This window comes from Equus caballus, chromosome 15, assembly GCF_041296265.1.
Source record: "Equus caballus isolate H_3958 breed thoroughbred chromosome 15, TB-T2T, whole genome shotgun sequence".
Classification (NCBI taxonomy): domain Eukaryota; kingdom Metazoa; phylum Chordata; class Mammalia; order Perissodactyla; family Equidae; genus Equus; species Equus caballus.
This window is the reverse complement of record NC_091698.1, coordinates 17,296,024-17,313,685: the sequence shown is the minus strand read 5'-3', so window position 1 is coordinate 17,313,685 and position 17,662 is coordinate 17,296,024.

Genomic DNA, 17,662 nt, shown 5'->3' with positions numbered 1-17,662 from the left:
TTGAAATAAACCATCTCAATTCCATTGAACATATGCAAATGTCAAATGGAAATGTTTCACCTCGCATAAATCTTGGGGCAACATATTGTATCATATCTTTAAAAAGATGTAAATTATTTTCCCTGGAAAAGAAGTTCTACCACTGCACACAGGCCTTTCTTTGAATCAAAGAAATAAATAGACATCATGTATATTCCATTGATATCAAGAAGATCTGCATCTTAAAAACCATATAGCTGTCTGATAATTCTTGATTTAGGATATACAACCAATCACTAAGTGAGAAACTTGTTCTTATTGTGCTCTAAGTATAGGCTTCATATCTCTGACCTAACTCTTTCAAGGTGTCTTTAAAAGTGTAATTATATAGACTCTCAGAAGAACTTTGGCCTTTTACACCTTAATGATAAGCCTTTGGATGTGTATATGAAGTAGGGGTCTCGAATGAGCTTAATAATGAATGAAGCAAAGAATAAGTATTATGGCAAGAAATATCACAGTACTTTGCCATTACGGACACGCTTTTAAAGAGCATGTATTTTTGCATTATCACAAATTTACAGTATGGAAGAAATTATTAGGAGCTAGAAAACAGAATGTATAGAATATGATGTTGCAAACTGTGTATGTTTTCTTCATTTTTAACCATTGTGTTTAGAGATTTTAATTTGATCATTAGCATTCTTCTAAGACAGATATTCTGAGAGACATCCAGGGAACTAAAGGATGATGATAAATGATGGTTTTTTAAAAAGGTTTTTATATGAACCCCTAAAGAAGAGCTCCAAAATAGTAAAAGCAGCCATCTCATGTTATTTAAATTCTCTAAAATCGAAGAGTTTGTGATAATTTTGCTATGATTTTTAGATGGAAAACTACGGTTACCTGTTTAAAAGAAGCACTGCATTATGTTTTTTGAAGCCAAAATGCTGTGTTGATTTATTAATTTTTGAATTAGAATCAGTTAAAACCATAAACCAGATGGGACTAAAGGCTTATCGATAGAGTTAGAGTAGTGGGTATTAATGGAAGGAATATTTGAAAACAGTCCCTTTGTAGTGCTACACAATGCAGCTGACATGAGCCACAACACACGAATGGCAGGAATCGGACTCGCTGGCTTCTGGCCTGAGAATGGATGTAGCTGGGAGAATTGTTGGAACTCCCTGGGTTTCTGCTTTATCTACGTAAGGCTTCTGAGTTAGATCATCTTTAAGGTCTCTTATATCTCTAAGTTTTTATTACATCCTTACTTGGAAACCTATTTAGGGAATTGTAGCATAATTTGGCAGACAACAGGTAAGAGTGTGAATGTGGAGTAAGACACATATGCCTTCATATAGCAGCTCTGCCTCAGATTGAGGGTCTCAACAGTCATATGATCTTAGCCAAGTTTCCCAAGTGAGGATTGTATTTGCCTGTTATTGGGCTTAAATTATATGATACATAAAAGGCTACATGATAGAACACACTTAAAAAAGTGTGAAGATCTAGAAATAGAAATAGAGCTCTCCAACTGGAAAAATCGTGACAAGACATATCGAACTATTTGGGAACTCATTTTGACTTTGAATCTTGTCATATTCAGCCAGTTTTAAGCATGGATCCTAAATTAAGGATGAAGAAAGAAGAGCCATGTTTTAAAGTACGTTGAGCTATAGGTCATATTTGCATTAGTTGAGTTTTCAAAAACCTAATTTAACAGAATTTTAGTGCTTCTCTGCATGTATCTAAGTTGTGGTCCATGTATGAACCTGGGCTTAAGTACAAGTGCCTGAGTCTGTGGGAAAGTTTACCTCATTATTCATATTGGAATTTTCAGGCAGTGCCATCTTCCAAGAGTAGCTGGTGCTGTGAGGAAAGAATAGAAAGTCTACGGGGTCGGTTTGTAGGTTTGGGAAAGCTGGTGAAAATTTTCCTTGCTTGCTTTGTGCATTTCTGATATTCCATTAAAAGACATCACATGATTCAAACAATTCTTTAAAAGGTAACAAAGATGATGGGAGATTGAAAACGCAAATTTTGTCATTTGAAAACCAATCAAAGCTGGACTTCAAAGCCCATAAATGTGTATGTTGGGGTGGGAGTGAGAAACAAAGTGCTGATGGATACCAATAGAAATTAACATGAAATTTGAAAACATCAAAGTCAAGAAAGTATTGCAAACCATATTACTCTATATAGGTTAAAATGTTCCAGACTTGGATGGCCATGGGCATAAAATATAAGCTATGACTTAAGTGCAGGGAGCAATCTGGGTCGAACCCACGCAGAGCAATCTCAGTCCCAACCACTTTTATTTGGTTCACAGAGCTTGAATAGACTCAATGGATGCCGCATGATCTATTTTCTGTTAATCAACAGTAAGTCAAAATTTAGCCTTCAGAAAAAGCTAACCTACATAGGCTTCCATTTTGTAACAACTTCCTTTTCATTTCTTTTTAGTTTTTATAGTAAAATTTTTACTAAATAAAACTACACCTAGTAATATTTCCCACATTTCATTTTTCAGAGAGAATCATAAAGCTCCAGAAAACCAGTTTATACTAGAGCTTTTAAGACATAATATAAAATGTAAACATCTGGCTATGGCCTCATACATATTTGATTCAGTCTTCTATTCTTTCTACATCTATTATCTACAAAGCAATTCTAAGATCACTGTTATTTAGAAAGACAGCTTAAAAAACTTTAAAATTAATTTTGGTTCACTCTACCTTCTAATTTAAGAAAATACTTGAGACTTTTAACAATGAAGTCTGAAGCAAAAGCAAGTTTTCAACATTCGTGTCGATGACCCCTTAGGGATTCTACTTTCTTACCTTCACCATCTCTGAACCAAGGAGTTAGGAGAAGTTACCTTCATTCCTGGTTTTGCTCCTGTTTGATCTTGGATAAGCTAATCAACCTTTCTTAGTCCCAAGTCATATTCTGTAAATGATGATCTTCAAGGCATCTCTCTGGCTTGGAATTTACCAATGACATGAGTCTACATCTCCCCTCCATATCAGTCCGGACATACTTCATTGCTCATTCTGGAACTATTCAAATTATTGAGTTTCTAAAGATCTCAAGTTTAACAATTGCAATTGTTGTGAACTGAAGCATTACGGGAGTGGTAAGAGAAAATTGCGGGGATGGTTCTGTTCTGTATCTTGATTTTGGCGGTGGTTACACAAATCCACACATCTGATACAACTGTGTAGAACAATGGGGAAACAAAACCTTCCTGGCTATCTCAGTGTTCCTCTGTGAGCCCAAGATTTCTGAAATTCTAAATACCATGAGAGTTAGCTCTGTAGCCATTTTTCTAGTTAATTGATCTGATCCAAAAGTGGAATAAAACTTCTGTTAAACCAAATGACTATAGCCTAGAGTGGGGCTCGAGACTACATCTGAGGGTGTTAGGAAGACTGGAGTGTTTTTTTCACTATGTATTTACATTGCAGAAGAATGAAACCCAGAAGTTGGAGAAGTCTCTAGGTCCTAACAGCCAAAACACATGGGACCATCTGAGTTTTGAAGAGATTTTACTTAAATACCAACAAGATTGGAATTAGGACCCATTCCCATTATCCTTCCCAGGAGACTCAAGAAGTAAGGGGGACAGTGGCCTCCTTTACCTCCATAAGCAAAGAAAAATCATTTTTCTTCATCTCTCATCTATGGAGTACCAGCCCTGACAGTCTAGTGTTTAAGATTTGGCACTCTCACTGCCATAGCCCAGGTTAATTTCCAGTCAGGGAACCACACCACTGGCCTGTAGGTTGTGATAGGGTGGCAGCTGTGTGTTGCTGTCATGCTGAAAGCTGGGCTACCAGTATTTCAAATACCGACAGGGTCACCTAGGGTGAACAAGTTTCAGAGGAGCTTCCAGACTAAGACAGACTAGGAAGAAGGACCTGGTCATTCACTTTCAAAAAAAGTTGGCCATGAAAACCCTAGGAATATCAGTGAGGCATTGTCTGATATAGTGCCAGAAGGTGAAGGGATGGTGCAAAAGACCAGGCAGGGTTCTGCTCTGCTGTCCACAGTTTTGCTAGGAGTTGATATTGACTTGACAACACTAACAAAAACATCTCTGGGGTGTCCGATGCCCACAAACACCATGTGCCATCAACCATCCCCATACCTGTCTGTGAGTCAAGTCCCCTTAATGACCACCTAATCTTGTTGCTTATTGCAACAATTGTGTCTTCTGCTTTCTGATAGTTGAGCCCCTCCACTTGGACTCTATTGTTTCAGGGTACTATCTTTTATTATCCTAACCGCTGTCAGTGAGCCCCTACTACCAGCCTCCTTGGCCTACAAAGGAAAGCACCACTGAATTTCCAGCACTATTTAGTATATCCACTCCAGTAAGCCCACTTTCAAGAATGTTTTAATCCCTTCCTCCATTGTCTAACATGGCAATTCTGGTATTTCAACTCCATTGAGCTAGGCCAAAACTTTGTTATGTTTCTAGGAGTCATCCTACTGGTGAGTTCATACCACCTCCAGGATCTTTTGCCAGGGTATAAAATCCTATATCTCAGATGAGTGCTCCCATCAGAAAGCTTTTGCTCTGGAAGAGGCACTAATGACCAAGTATACAAGATACCAGCCAGCTCTTGTCATCAGCCTCTCAAGTGCTGACATGGTGAGCACATGAATGAAGTGACCATGGTGGCAGAGATAGAAGCTATAGATGGGACTGTGAACACAAGCTGCTTCTTACCAAAGCTGATCTAGATACTACTAGTCCAAGTGTCTAGTCTGCCAGAAACAGAGAGCAACATTGAGTTCTGATACAGCATCATTCCTTGAGCAAACTAACAGGCCATGTGGTGGCAAGTTGATTCAGTTGGGCTTCTTTCACTCTGGCAGAGCAAGCAATTAGTTGTAGTAAGAATAGCCTATTTATATATTCTGAGTAAGTGTTGGCTTTCTCGGCAGTACCACTATCTAAGGGTTTATAGTGTTGCTTCGCCTACACTGGAACCCCAATAACCTTACACTAAACCAAGGGACTTTCTTTACAGCAAGGGAGGTGTGGGAGTTGGCTCATGACCATGGGATTCTTTGGTCATATTCTATAACATCTGACCCAGAAGCTGCCTGCCTGTCAGAGAGTGGAACTAGCCTGCATAAGGTACAGCTGAAGTACTGCTTCAGAGGAAACACTTTATGGTAATAGAGTGCCATCCCATGGGATGCAGCATATACCTTGAAACAAAGACCTTTATATGATATTGTGTCCAGTATGGAAAATAAATGAGTCTGGGAACCAGGGGTGGGGAAGCAGGACTGCTTCTACCAACCATTACTCCTATTGACCTAATGGGGAATTTGTGCTGCCCATCCCTACAGCTCAGAGCTCTGCATAGTTGTAAATCCTGATTCCCAAAGGGGAAACACTTCTGCCAATGGAAACAGCAAGATTCCCATTGAATTAAAACCACAGCTGTCACCTGGGCACTTTGAGCTCCTTTTATCAAGGCACTATCAAGCATGAAGAGAAATCACCATCGTAATGGAGATATTGATCCTAATCATCAGAAAGAACTAGATCTGCTGTTACCCAATGAGAGCAGGGAGGAATACATTTGACATTCCAGTGATTACTTTGGTGCCTTTTGGCACTCCCTTGCTTACTTGTAGAATAAATGGACAAGTGCAGCAAATTGGCCTGAAAAGGGGCATGGTGGCCCACCCCTATACCCCTCAGGGATAAGGTTTGCATAAATCGCCAAGTTTGCCACCAAAACCAGCAGACTTACCAGCTGAGAGTGAAGGGAATTTAGAATGGCTATCAGAGAAGAGACAAGCAGACAAGAAGCATTACTTGTGGCCCTGATAACAGGCACAGTGGTGGAGGCTGCAGTTTATACCATTTGCTTTCCTCTTCCAAGTTTCTCCCAGGAAAAAGAGACCCACTGGAATCCTGAAAGAGTCACTTAAAACTTCTGTATCCCTAAGTAATGCTTGCCTACTCACTTCTTCCAAGTGGTCGTTCAGTCCATATTGGAGCATTCCAGTGAAGGATACTCACCAACTCTTGAGTTGACCTACCCAAATATTAGAAAGTTCCCACTATTTAACACATATTCATTTTATTGACCAAAATCTACATTTCTCTTGAGCTTGAAACAAAACTTTATCTATATAACAAAGTATGAGACTAACCTTCTTTCCCCACAATCTTTATTGAAAAAAGTAACAGAAGAGTCGCATCCCTTGCCACTCAAACAGCTACAGATGATGTTGTATGGGTAGTAACAAATAATCTGATTAACATAGTGAATTCCAGTCGTCTTTTGTTCTCATTTTTAAAAAACTGTAGCTAAGGTAGTAGAGGAGAGCTATCTAATAAAATGGCAATTCAGAATGAGAAGTCTTTGTCAAACTGTATTTAGGTTGAGTATTCCAATTACTGAATAATATTCCATTCAGAGGAAGTACAAATTCAAAATCTAATATACTTTAAAAATAATATAATTTTCCATCTTGAAGAGGTGACAAAGGGAAGATTCCACCTCTCCACATACAGTCAAATTTACCCACATAAATCCTCAAAACCCAACAGTGCCTGGTCCTGCCCTATCTCCTTTCTTTGTCTTTCTCCCCCAAAATTTCTGGCCAGTATCTCTCTGTGATTCTCTCTTGCCTTCTTTCCTCATCTATAGAGGGATTCAGCCATTTCTGTCTTAAGTCCTGTATCTTCACTCTGTACCTGGATCAGCAGAACAAAGGTGGCAAACCTACAAAAGCTGTCTTTAGAGCAAGTGAAAGGGAAAAGCTATACACACCTTCTGTTTTTATAAAAGTATATTTTCCTGGTATTGGAGCATATCAATTCTGTTAATATTAAAATAGTACAACTTTCTCATGGTTTCTAAAACCATATTTAGATATGTTTACAAAATTTAGAGCCAAAATAAACTAAAACATGAAGAATGCTTTTAATTTTACAGGCTAAAGGCATTGCTTATCAAAGACTGCTGTCATCATGGTCAAAGGATCCATATTCTGTGTATTAATCTCTTCCTTTTCACTGAAAGAACAGCCTCCATGAGTGCATGAACTCATCCATCATTTATGTGGAAGTGACTTAGCTTGCCTGGCCTCTTGCCTAAAGAAAAAGGTTGTTAGTTTTAGATACATCTTACAAAGGACTTCAAATAATTCAGAGGAAGTGTCCTAATTTATTATCCTTATAAATATGTCAAAAAATGAATTGAATAGAGACGTGGAAGTAAAGTACAGGATTCCCTTTGTCCTTTGTAGTTCCCTTGCTGGGGATGTTTAAGCTAATTAAGGATACAGAAGAAACAAAACTATACACATCTTCCGTTCTGATTCTTAATTATAGGAGCACTATGTGGGACCTCCCCAGCTAGAAAGAGTTCTCTTTAACAGGGAAGAAAGAGCAGGGTGAGTGACCAGCTTCCCCAGCAGTTGAGGCGCCATTTGAAGGACTCACTTAGAATTCACCCCACCACAGGACTGGTAAAGCCAAGACAAATAGAGATAGCTAGGAACAAGGAAGAAAAGCAAGGGCTACTGGTATCAGCCATCCTGCAAGATTGACTGAGGTTCCCAGGAACCTGCTCTGCAGAGGACACCTGCTGCTTTCACCTTTGAAGAAATCCATGGCTAGCATAGTAGCCATGGACCTCCTGCAGATTTCACCTGGTTTTCTTCCCACAGGTATTTGCAATCACAGAAGCCAGCTGCCTGAATCCCTCCTTGCTCCCTTACACTTCCACCACACTGGAGCCCAAAAACCACATCAGCAGCCAGCCCGGGCCTCTGCAGCTGTGTGAGTACAAGACACCAGCCTAGACTCCTGAAGCTGACCCCTACCTTCATGAACATGCTTAGGGCTAGCCCCTCCAGCAGTGTACTTGGACACCACCAACCTAACTTCCACCACCAGCCTCTACTGCCATGTGTGTGCCCATGGCAAGTTCCTATGGACACAGAAGTGCATCCCAAAAACTAAGGCCCCTGCAGATGCTTGTGGGCCCATATCTAGCCCTAGCTCCAGTCACTGGCCTACACCACTGGGTTAATTTGCAGCAAGCCCCTCCAGCTATGCACCTTCACACCCACAGCCCAACTCCCCACACTGTTCTCCATTGCCATGTGTGGACCCATGGAGAGACTGAAGCCAGAGGAGTGCATGCAGACAGGTCCCAGTGCATCCGAAGTTGGCCTAGGCCCTTGCTGATGGCCATGGCCTTCTCTACTAAATGTGTGTTTGCAGCAAGCCTCTGCTACTACACAAGTACCTGCAGCTGGCCCCCTCACCCAAGTATGTACACATTACCAGCTCCAGCCACCAACACTTCCTGCCATGGTTCCTAGCCACTGGACTGGAGAGGCCACTGAAGATCCCAATACACCTTGCAGCCACTTCAGACTCTCATAGTGGACCCCAGAAGCCTGAGCTAATGAGAAATAACACCATACCATGAGACATGGAGCCATCACATGGCCCTGCACTTGGGTCCCTGGACCACTAGACCCAGCATCATAGCACACTCCAGCATGCTCCCACCCACAGATGAAGGTCTTTCTTTATGAAAGTCAGTCCATAAAGTCTAGAAGAGATGACTCCTTCTTCAACTGTGAAGAAATCTACACAAGGTTGTCAGGATCATGAAGAATCGGGAAAACATGACACTGCCAAGGGAACACAGCAAACTTGTAGTAACCCACTCCAAAGAAATGAAGACACATGAGTTTCCCAACATAGAATTCAAAATAATTCTTCTGAAGATGCTCAGAGAGCTACAAGGGGACACACATAAACAATTTAACAAAATCACAGAAACAATACAAGAACAAAATGAGAAGTTCAACAAACAAATGGAAAATATAAAAAACACCCAAACAGAATTTTGCACCTGAAGAATACGACTGAACTGAAGAATGCAATACAGAGCTTCAGGAGCCAACTGGATCAAGCAGAAGAAAGAATCAGTGAGCTCAAAGGTAGGTCATTCTGAGTTATCCAGTCAAAGGAGCAAACAATAAAAAAAGAATGAAAAGGGATGAAGAAAGCCTACGAGACTTATAGGAAGAGAAACAATAAAAAGAAATAATCTTCATATCATTGGAGTCCCAAAAGAAAAAGACAGGGAAAAAGGGACAGAAAGCTTACTTAAAGAAATAATGGCTGAGAAGTTCCCAAACCTGGAAAGAGATTTGGACCTCCAAGTTTATTAAGCTAGTAGGTCACCCTATAATTTCAATCCAAAATGATCTTTTCCAACATGCAGTATAATAAAACTGTCTAAAATCAAAGACAAAAGGAATTTTTAAACCAGAAAGAGAAAAAAAATTCTCTCATCCAAGGGGACTCCCATAAGGTTATAAGCAGATTTCTCAGCAGAAATCTTACAGGCAAGGAGAGAAGGGGATGATTTATACAATGTGCTGAAAGAATAAACTGCCAACCAAGAATACTTTATCCAGCAAAGTTTTAGTTAAGAAATGAAGGTAAGATAAAACTTTCCCTGACAAACAAAAGCTAAGGGAGTTCATAACCACTAGATCTGCCTTACAAGAAATGCTAGAAGAAGTTCTTCAAGCTGAAAGGGAAAGATACAGTTATTAACATGAAAATATACAGAACTCTGGTAAAGCTAAGCATACAGTCAGATTTAGAACACTTTAATACTGCAATATGGTGATGACAACTCTAATATAAAGACTAAAGGATGAAAGTATTAAAAATAGCCATGAAATAATGTTTTAAACAATATCCAATTTAAAATTATATGAATCGTGACATCAAAAACATAAAACGGGAGAGGGAGAGTAAAAGAGAAGAGTTTTTTTATGGGACCAAAGTTAAGTTGTTATCAGCTTAAAATAGACTGGTATATTAATAAGATGTGTCAAGGAAGCCTCAGGCTTACCACAAAACAAAAACCTGTAGGAAATATGTACAAGATAAAAAGAAGGTAATCAAAGTATATGACTAAAGAAAATCATCATTTCACAAGGGAAGACAGCAAAGGAGAAAGAAAGAAAGAAGGGAACTACAAAACAGCCAAAAGACAATTAACAAAATGGAAATAGTAACTCTTTACTTATCAATATTTACATCAACTGTAAATGGATTAATTCTCTAATCAGAAGGCATAAAGTGTCTAAATGGATAAAAAAAAACAAGCCCCAATTATATACTGCTGACAAGAGATCCACTTCAGCTCCAAGGAGACAGATAGGCTCGAAGAAAAGAGGTGGAAAAGATATTCTATGCAAATAGAAAACAAAAGAGAGGAGGAGTAGCTATACTTACATCAGACAAAATAGACTTTATATCAAAAACTGTAAGAAGAGACAAAGAAGATCATTATATAATGATAAAGGGCTCAATTCATTGAGGGAATATAACAGTTGTAAACATATATGCATCCAATATCAGGGCACCTAAATATATTAAGCAAATATCAACATATTTGAATAGAGTAATACACAAAAATACACTAATAGTAGAAGACTGCAATACCCCACTTTCAACAATGAATAGGGCAGAAAACCAAAAAGGAAACATTGGTCTTGACCTATAATTTACACCAAATGGACTTAATAGACATGTACAGAATATTCTACCCCAAAGCAACAGAATACACATTCTTCTCAAGTGCACAGGGAACCTTCTCTAGTATAAATCATATGTTAGTTCACAAAACAAGTCTCAGCAAATTTTAAAAGATTGCAATCATACCAAGTATTTTTTTCCTACCACAATGTTATGAAACTAGAAGTCAATAACAGGAGGAAAACTGGATAATTTACAAACATGTGAAATTAAACAACACACTCCTGAACAACCAATGGGTCAAAAATAAAATCAAAAGAGAAATCAAAACACATCTTGAAATAAATGAAAATGGAAATGCAACACACTTGTATTACTAAACTTATGGGATGCAGCAATGGTAGTGCTAAAAGAGAAATATAAACGCCTATATTAAGAAAAAATAAAGATTTCAAAGTAACCTGATTTTACAAATTAAGGAACTAGGAAAATAGAAACAAACTAAGCCCAGAGCTAGCAGAGGGAAGAAGATATCAAAGATTAGAGCAGAAATAAATGAAACAGAAACTAGCAAAACAAAAGAAAAGATCAACAAAACTAAGAGCTGTTTTTTAAAAACGTAAACAAAATTGACAAATCTTTTGCCAAACTTAAGAAGAAAAAACAGAGAGGACTCAAATAAGCAAAACTATGAGTGAAAGAGAAGACATTACAACTGATTCCACAGAATTACAAAAGGTTCATGAGAGACTACTGTGAACAATTATACACCAAAAAATTGGATATCCTGGAAGAAATGATTAAATTCCTGGAAACATACAACCTACAAGGTCTGAATTAGGAAGAAATAGACAATTTGAACAGACCAATAACAAGTCAGGATATTGAATCAGTTATTAAAAACCACCCAACAAAGAAAAGTCCAGGACCAGATAGCTTCCTGGCTGAATTCTACCAACATTTAAAGAAGAATAATGCCAATTCTTCTCAATCTCATCCAAAAAATTGAAAAAGAAAGAACACACATAAACTGATTTTATGAGGCCAGCATTAGCGTGAAACCAAAGACAGACACGGACACTAGAAGAAAAGAAAACTACAAGACAATATTCCTGATGAATATAGATAGAAAAATTCTCAACAAAATACTGGAAAATTGAACCCAACAGCATATTAAAAGGACTATACACACATTGATCAAGTGAGATTTATCCCTGGGATGCAAGTATGGCTCAGTATATGCAAATCAAAAAATGTGATACGTCAAATTACTAGAATGAAGGACAAAAGTCATATGATCATCTCAATAGCTGCAGAAAAAGCATTTGACAAAATTCAACATCTTTCATGGTGAAAATTCTCAACCAATTGGGTAGAGAAGGAACATAACTCAACATAAGGTCTATATATGAAAAATCTTCAGCTAACATCATACTCAATGTTTGAAAGCTTTCCATCTAAGATCAGGAAAAAGACAAGGGCCCTTACTCTCACCACTCTTATTCAACATTGTACTAGATGTTCTAGCCAGAGCAATTAGACAAGAAAAGAAATAAAAGGCATCCAAATTGGAAAGGAAGGCATCCATTTGCTGATGACGTGATTTTTTTTTTTTTTTTGAGGAAGATTAGCTCTGAGCTAACATCTGCCACCGCTCTTCCACTTTTTGCTGAGGAAGATTATCCCTGAGCTAACATCTGTGTCCATCTTCCTCTACTTTATATGTGGGATGCCTGCCACAGCATGGCTTGATAAGCAGTGTTAGGTCTGCACCTGGGATCTGAACCAGCGAACTCCAGGTCTCAGAAATGGAGTGTGAAAACTTAACCACTATGCCACCGGGCTGGCCTCTCTGATTTTTTACATAGAAAATCCTAAGGACTCCATCAAAAAATTGTTAGAATTAACCGACAAATTCAGGAAAGTTGCAATACACAAAATCAACATACAAAAATTAGCGGCATTTTTATATGCTAATAATCAGATATCTGAAAAAGAAATAATGAAAACAATCCCATTTACATAAACATGAAAAACAATAAAATACTTAGGAATAAATTTAACCAAGGAAGTGAAAGATCTGGAAACTGAAAACTATAAAACATTGAAGAAAAAATTGAAGACACAAATTAATGGAAACATATCCTATGTTCGTGGATCAGAATTAATATTGTTAAAATTTCCATACTACCCAAACAGGTCTACAGATTCAATGCAATCCTAACAAAATTCCAATGGCATTTTTCACAGAAATAGATAAAAATCTTAGTGCTCTCAGGGGACAGAGGCTGGTAGACATCATCTTTGCACTCTCCTTCTGCCTCACTTCAGCTCATGGGTATCTCCCAGAAAGGAGATTGAACCCTCAGCTGGCACCCCCATTTGTGTAGCTGCCACTCAGGGAACACTTCAAGGCTGCCTGGGTCTGGTGGCCAGCAGGTCTTATGATCACGAGTCCCATAGGGTTATAACCAATGGAGAAAGAGTTCTTAACCAATTACTACCCCCAGGGCACAGTAAGAGGCACTGAGTAAGGTATCCAGTCTTTCTGTGAAAGAAACCTAATAGTTTATCATCATAGCTACAGCCTGAGAGGTAGGTTTCTAATTAAACACACATCTAAGGGCTGACGGTAATCCTCTCCAGAGACCTAAGAGGGCGGAGATATCTTTATGCTCTCCCTCTGCCAGGCTCCAGAGTCCTGGTACATCCCAGAGGGGAGCCCATACATATTTCTGGTGGCTTGGGTTTTACGTCTGGTGCCCCGGTTTTTGTGGCTGCTTCCCAGGAAATGCTCCTTGATTGCCTGGTTCTCGCGGCCAGTGGGGCTTGCTTTCCTGCGTCTCGCAAGACTGTAACGATCAGAGAGACAGTTATTGTTGGCTACTACCCCCAGGGCAAAATGCAGACAGAAGTCTGAAATGCACCCTGTTTTGTGTTGGTCTCAGCCCATCAATAACCAATGTTGTGGCTGGACTGGCCCTTGTGGTTCTAATTATGATTGTAAGATGCCCTCAGCAATAACTATCAGAAAACATTGAAAGAGAAAATGTTTATTACTTATACATCCTGGAAATTACATGGCACACCTGGAGCCACACAGCAAGGTCGCTCATGTAGAGAGAGAGAGACAGAGAGTGTGGGCCTAGCATTCCATTTTATTGGGGTTGAGGTTTGAGTGCAGAGTTTCATGGGCTTACTCTTTATTGATAAATTTAAAACATCAGAACAGGAAATTAAAGCATAAGGAAAGAAAAAAACAAGTGATCCAAATGACCAGTTATTGAAATCAACCAATCTCTAAAAGCAAAGTAGCCTGGTGGGGAGGGGTGGCCTGGCTCTTTATCTAGTTGTGTGATTGGCAATGTGTTTCTTCAAGATAGCCATCTCTGAAGTGGATGCCTATTTGAAGTGGATGCCTCAACAATCAAAGCATAAGTCAGGCACTTGCATTACAAAAAAGAAAAAAACTGCGAGGGCTAATACTACACATCCTCAGCCTTTCTGTGAAAGAGGCCTATTGCTGGTCCTGGAGCTTCAGCATGCAGGGGAGGCTTCTGGATTGGGACACATCTGGGAGGCTTCCAAGATGGTCTCAGGGAATAGAGGCTGGTAGATGTCATCTCTTTTTATGCTTCCCTTCTCCCATGCTCCAGGTCACTGGTATCTCCTGTAAAAGAGATTATACCATCATCCGGTGCCCTGATTTTTGTGGCTGCTGCCCAGGGAACATCTCTAGATTGCCTGGCTCTGGTGGCCACCAGGACTTATGCTTGTGGTCCCACAGGACTGTATACATTTGCATACTTTAAAAGCTGCTGCCTGAGGGCCTAACTTCCAATCAGCCTGAATCTAGGTGCTGACCAAAATCCTCCTCTTTGGGACACTGACATGTCTTGGCACACTTTCAACTGGAGGCCACTAAAAATAAAATAGACTGCTTAGACAATCACAAAGCTGTGAAAGACAACAGAGGGCTTGGGCAGAGTTGAATGAGAAGTTCATGTCTTACATGAGGCCACTGTTTCAAGACTGGGAGAAGTTTCTGTCTTATCTAATGCATAGAAACCAACACAGAAAGTCAAGCCAAAGGAAGAAACAAAGGAAAAGTTTCCAAATGAAAGAACAAGATAACACTTCAAGTCATTAATGAAAAGGAGATAAGTGATTTACCTGATAAAGAGTTCAAAATAACAGTCTTAAAGATGCTAACTAGTCTCAGGGGAAGAATGGATGATCAAAGCGAGAACTTCAACAAAAGATAGAAAATATAAAAAAGTATGAAACTGAAGAATAGAATAGAACTGAAGAATACAATAACTGAACTTAAAAATACACTAGAGGGATTCAAAGCAGACAAGATGATACAGAAGAAAAGATCAGTGAACTCAAAAACAGGGCAATGTAATTTACCCAATCAGAGTTACAAAAAGAAAAATGAATGAAAAAAAGTGAAGATAGCTTAAGGGACTTATAGGACAGCATCAAGTGGACTAACATTCATATTATAGGGCCTCCCAGAGGGAGAAAAGAGAGAGAAAGTGGCAGAAAACCATTTGAAGAAATAATGACTGAAAACTTCCCTGACCTGGAGAAGGAAACAAACATCCATGGAAGCCATGAAAGTTCCAAATAAGAGGAATCTGAAAGACTCATGCCAAGACACATTATAATTAAAATGTCAAAATTTAAGGATAAGGAGAGAATCTTAAAAGCAGCAAAAGAAAAATAACTTGTTATGTTCAAGGGAACCTCCATAAGACTATAGCATACTTCTCAATAGAAACTTTGCAGGCCAGGGAGTGGCATGATATATTCAAAGTGTTGAAAGAAAAAACTTCCAACTAAGAATATCTACCCAGAAAAGTTGTCATTCACAACTGAAGGAGAGATAAAGAGTTTTCCAGACAAGCAAAAGCTAATGGAGTTCATCATCATTAAACAAACCTTACAAGAAATGTTAGAAGAATTTCTTTAATTTGAAGTGAAAAGGTAACAGGAAAGCATATGAAAGAATAAATCTCACTGGTAAAGGTAAATATATAGCAAAATTCAGAATAATCTAACAGAAAGGTGGTGGGTTAATCACTTATAAAACTAGTATGAAGGTTAAAAGATAAAAGTAATAGGGGCTGGCCCTGTGGCCGATGGTTAAGTTCACGCACTCTGCTGCAGGCGGCCCAGTGTTTTGTTGGTTCGTATCCTGGGCATGGACATGGCACTGCTCATCAAACCACGTTGAGGCAGCATCCCACATGCCACAACTAGAAGGACCCACAATGAAGAATATACAACTATATACTGGGGGTCTTTGGGGAGAAAAAGAAAAAAATAAAATCTTTAAAAAAAAGACAAAATTAATAGAAATAACTACAACTACAATAATTTGTTAGAGGATACACAAGATAAAAAGATGTAAACTGTGACAACAAAAACATAAAATGTGGGGGGAGAATAAAAATACAGAGCTTTAGAATGCATTCAAATTTAACTTGTTATCAGCTTAAAATAAACTGTTATAAATAGTCATTTTATGTAAGCTTCATGCTAACCACAAAGCAAAAACCTATAGAAGGTATACAAAAGATAGAGAGATAGTAATCTAAGCATACTACTACAGAAAATCATCAAATTAGAAAAGAAGAGAGCAAGAGAAAAAGAAAGAAACTGAGGAACTACAAAACAGCCAGAAAACAATCAACAAAATGGCAATAAATATATACTATCAATAATTATTTTAAATGTAAATTGATTCAATTCTCTAATCGAAAGACATAGAGTGGCTGAATGGATAAACAACAAGGCCGTCTATATGATGCCTGCAAGAGACTCATTTCAGATGTAAATACACACATATACTCTAAGTGAAGGGATGGAAAAAGATATTCCATGCAAACATAACCAAAAGAAAGCTAGAGTAGCTATACTTATATAAGACAAAATAGACGTTCAGACAAAGACTATAATAAGAGCCAAAGAAGGTCATTACATAATAATAAAAGGATTGATCCAACAAGAGGAAATAACATTTCTAAATATTTATACACCCAACATAGGAGCATCTAAATATACAAAGCAAATATTAAAATATATAAAGGGTGAAATAAACAGCAATACAATTATAGGACAGGACTTAATACCCAACTTTCACCTCTAGATAGATCTTTCAGGCAGAAAATCAGTAAGGAAACATTAACCTTAAATGACACATTAGACCAAAGGGACATAACAGATATATACAGAACATTCCATCCCAAAACAACAGAATATACATTATTCTCAATGGTACACGGAACATTGCCCACGATAGATCATAAGTTAGGCCACAAAACAAGTGATAATAAATTTAAGAAGATTGAAATCATATCAAGTATATTTTCTGACTTCAATGATATGAAACTGGGAATCACTTACAAGAAGAAAACTTGAAAATTCACAAATAAGTGAATTTAAACAATATTAAACAATAATTAATATTATTGAAATTGAAATTAAACAATATGCTACTGAACAACCAATGGGTTAACAAAGAAGTAAAAAGAGAAATCAAAAAATACCTTGAGACAAATGAAAATGGCATACAACATACCAAAACTTAATGGCAGAAAAAGCAATTCTAAGAGGGAAGTTCATAGCAATAAACGCCCACCTGAAGAAACAAGAAAATTCTCAAATAAAAACCCTAACTTTACGTTTCAAGGAAGTAGAAAAGAAGAACAAAAGAAGCCCAAAGCTAGTAGGAGGAAGAAAATAACAAAGATCAGAGTGGAACAAGTGAAACAATGACCAAAAGGGCAATAGAAAAGATCAATGAAACTAAGATCTTATATTTGGAAAAAATAAACAAAATTGACAAATCTTTAACCAGACTTGCTAAGAAGCAAAAGAGGACTCAAATAAATAAAATCAGAAATGAAAGAGAAGACATTACAACTGGTACCACAGAAATACAAAAGATGATAAGAGATTACTATGAACAATTACTTGCCAACAAATTAGATAACCTAGAAGAAATGGATAAAATCCTAGAAACATACAACCTACCAATACTGAATCATGAAGAAATAGAAAATTTGAACAGACTGATTACTAGTAAGGAGATTGAATTGATAATCAAAAAACTCC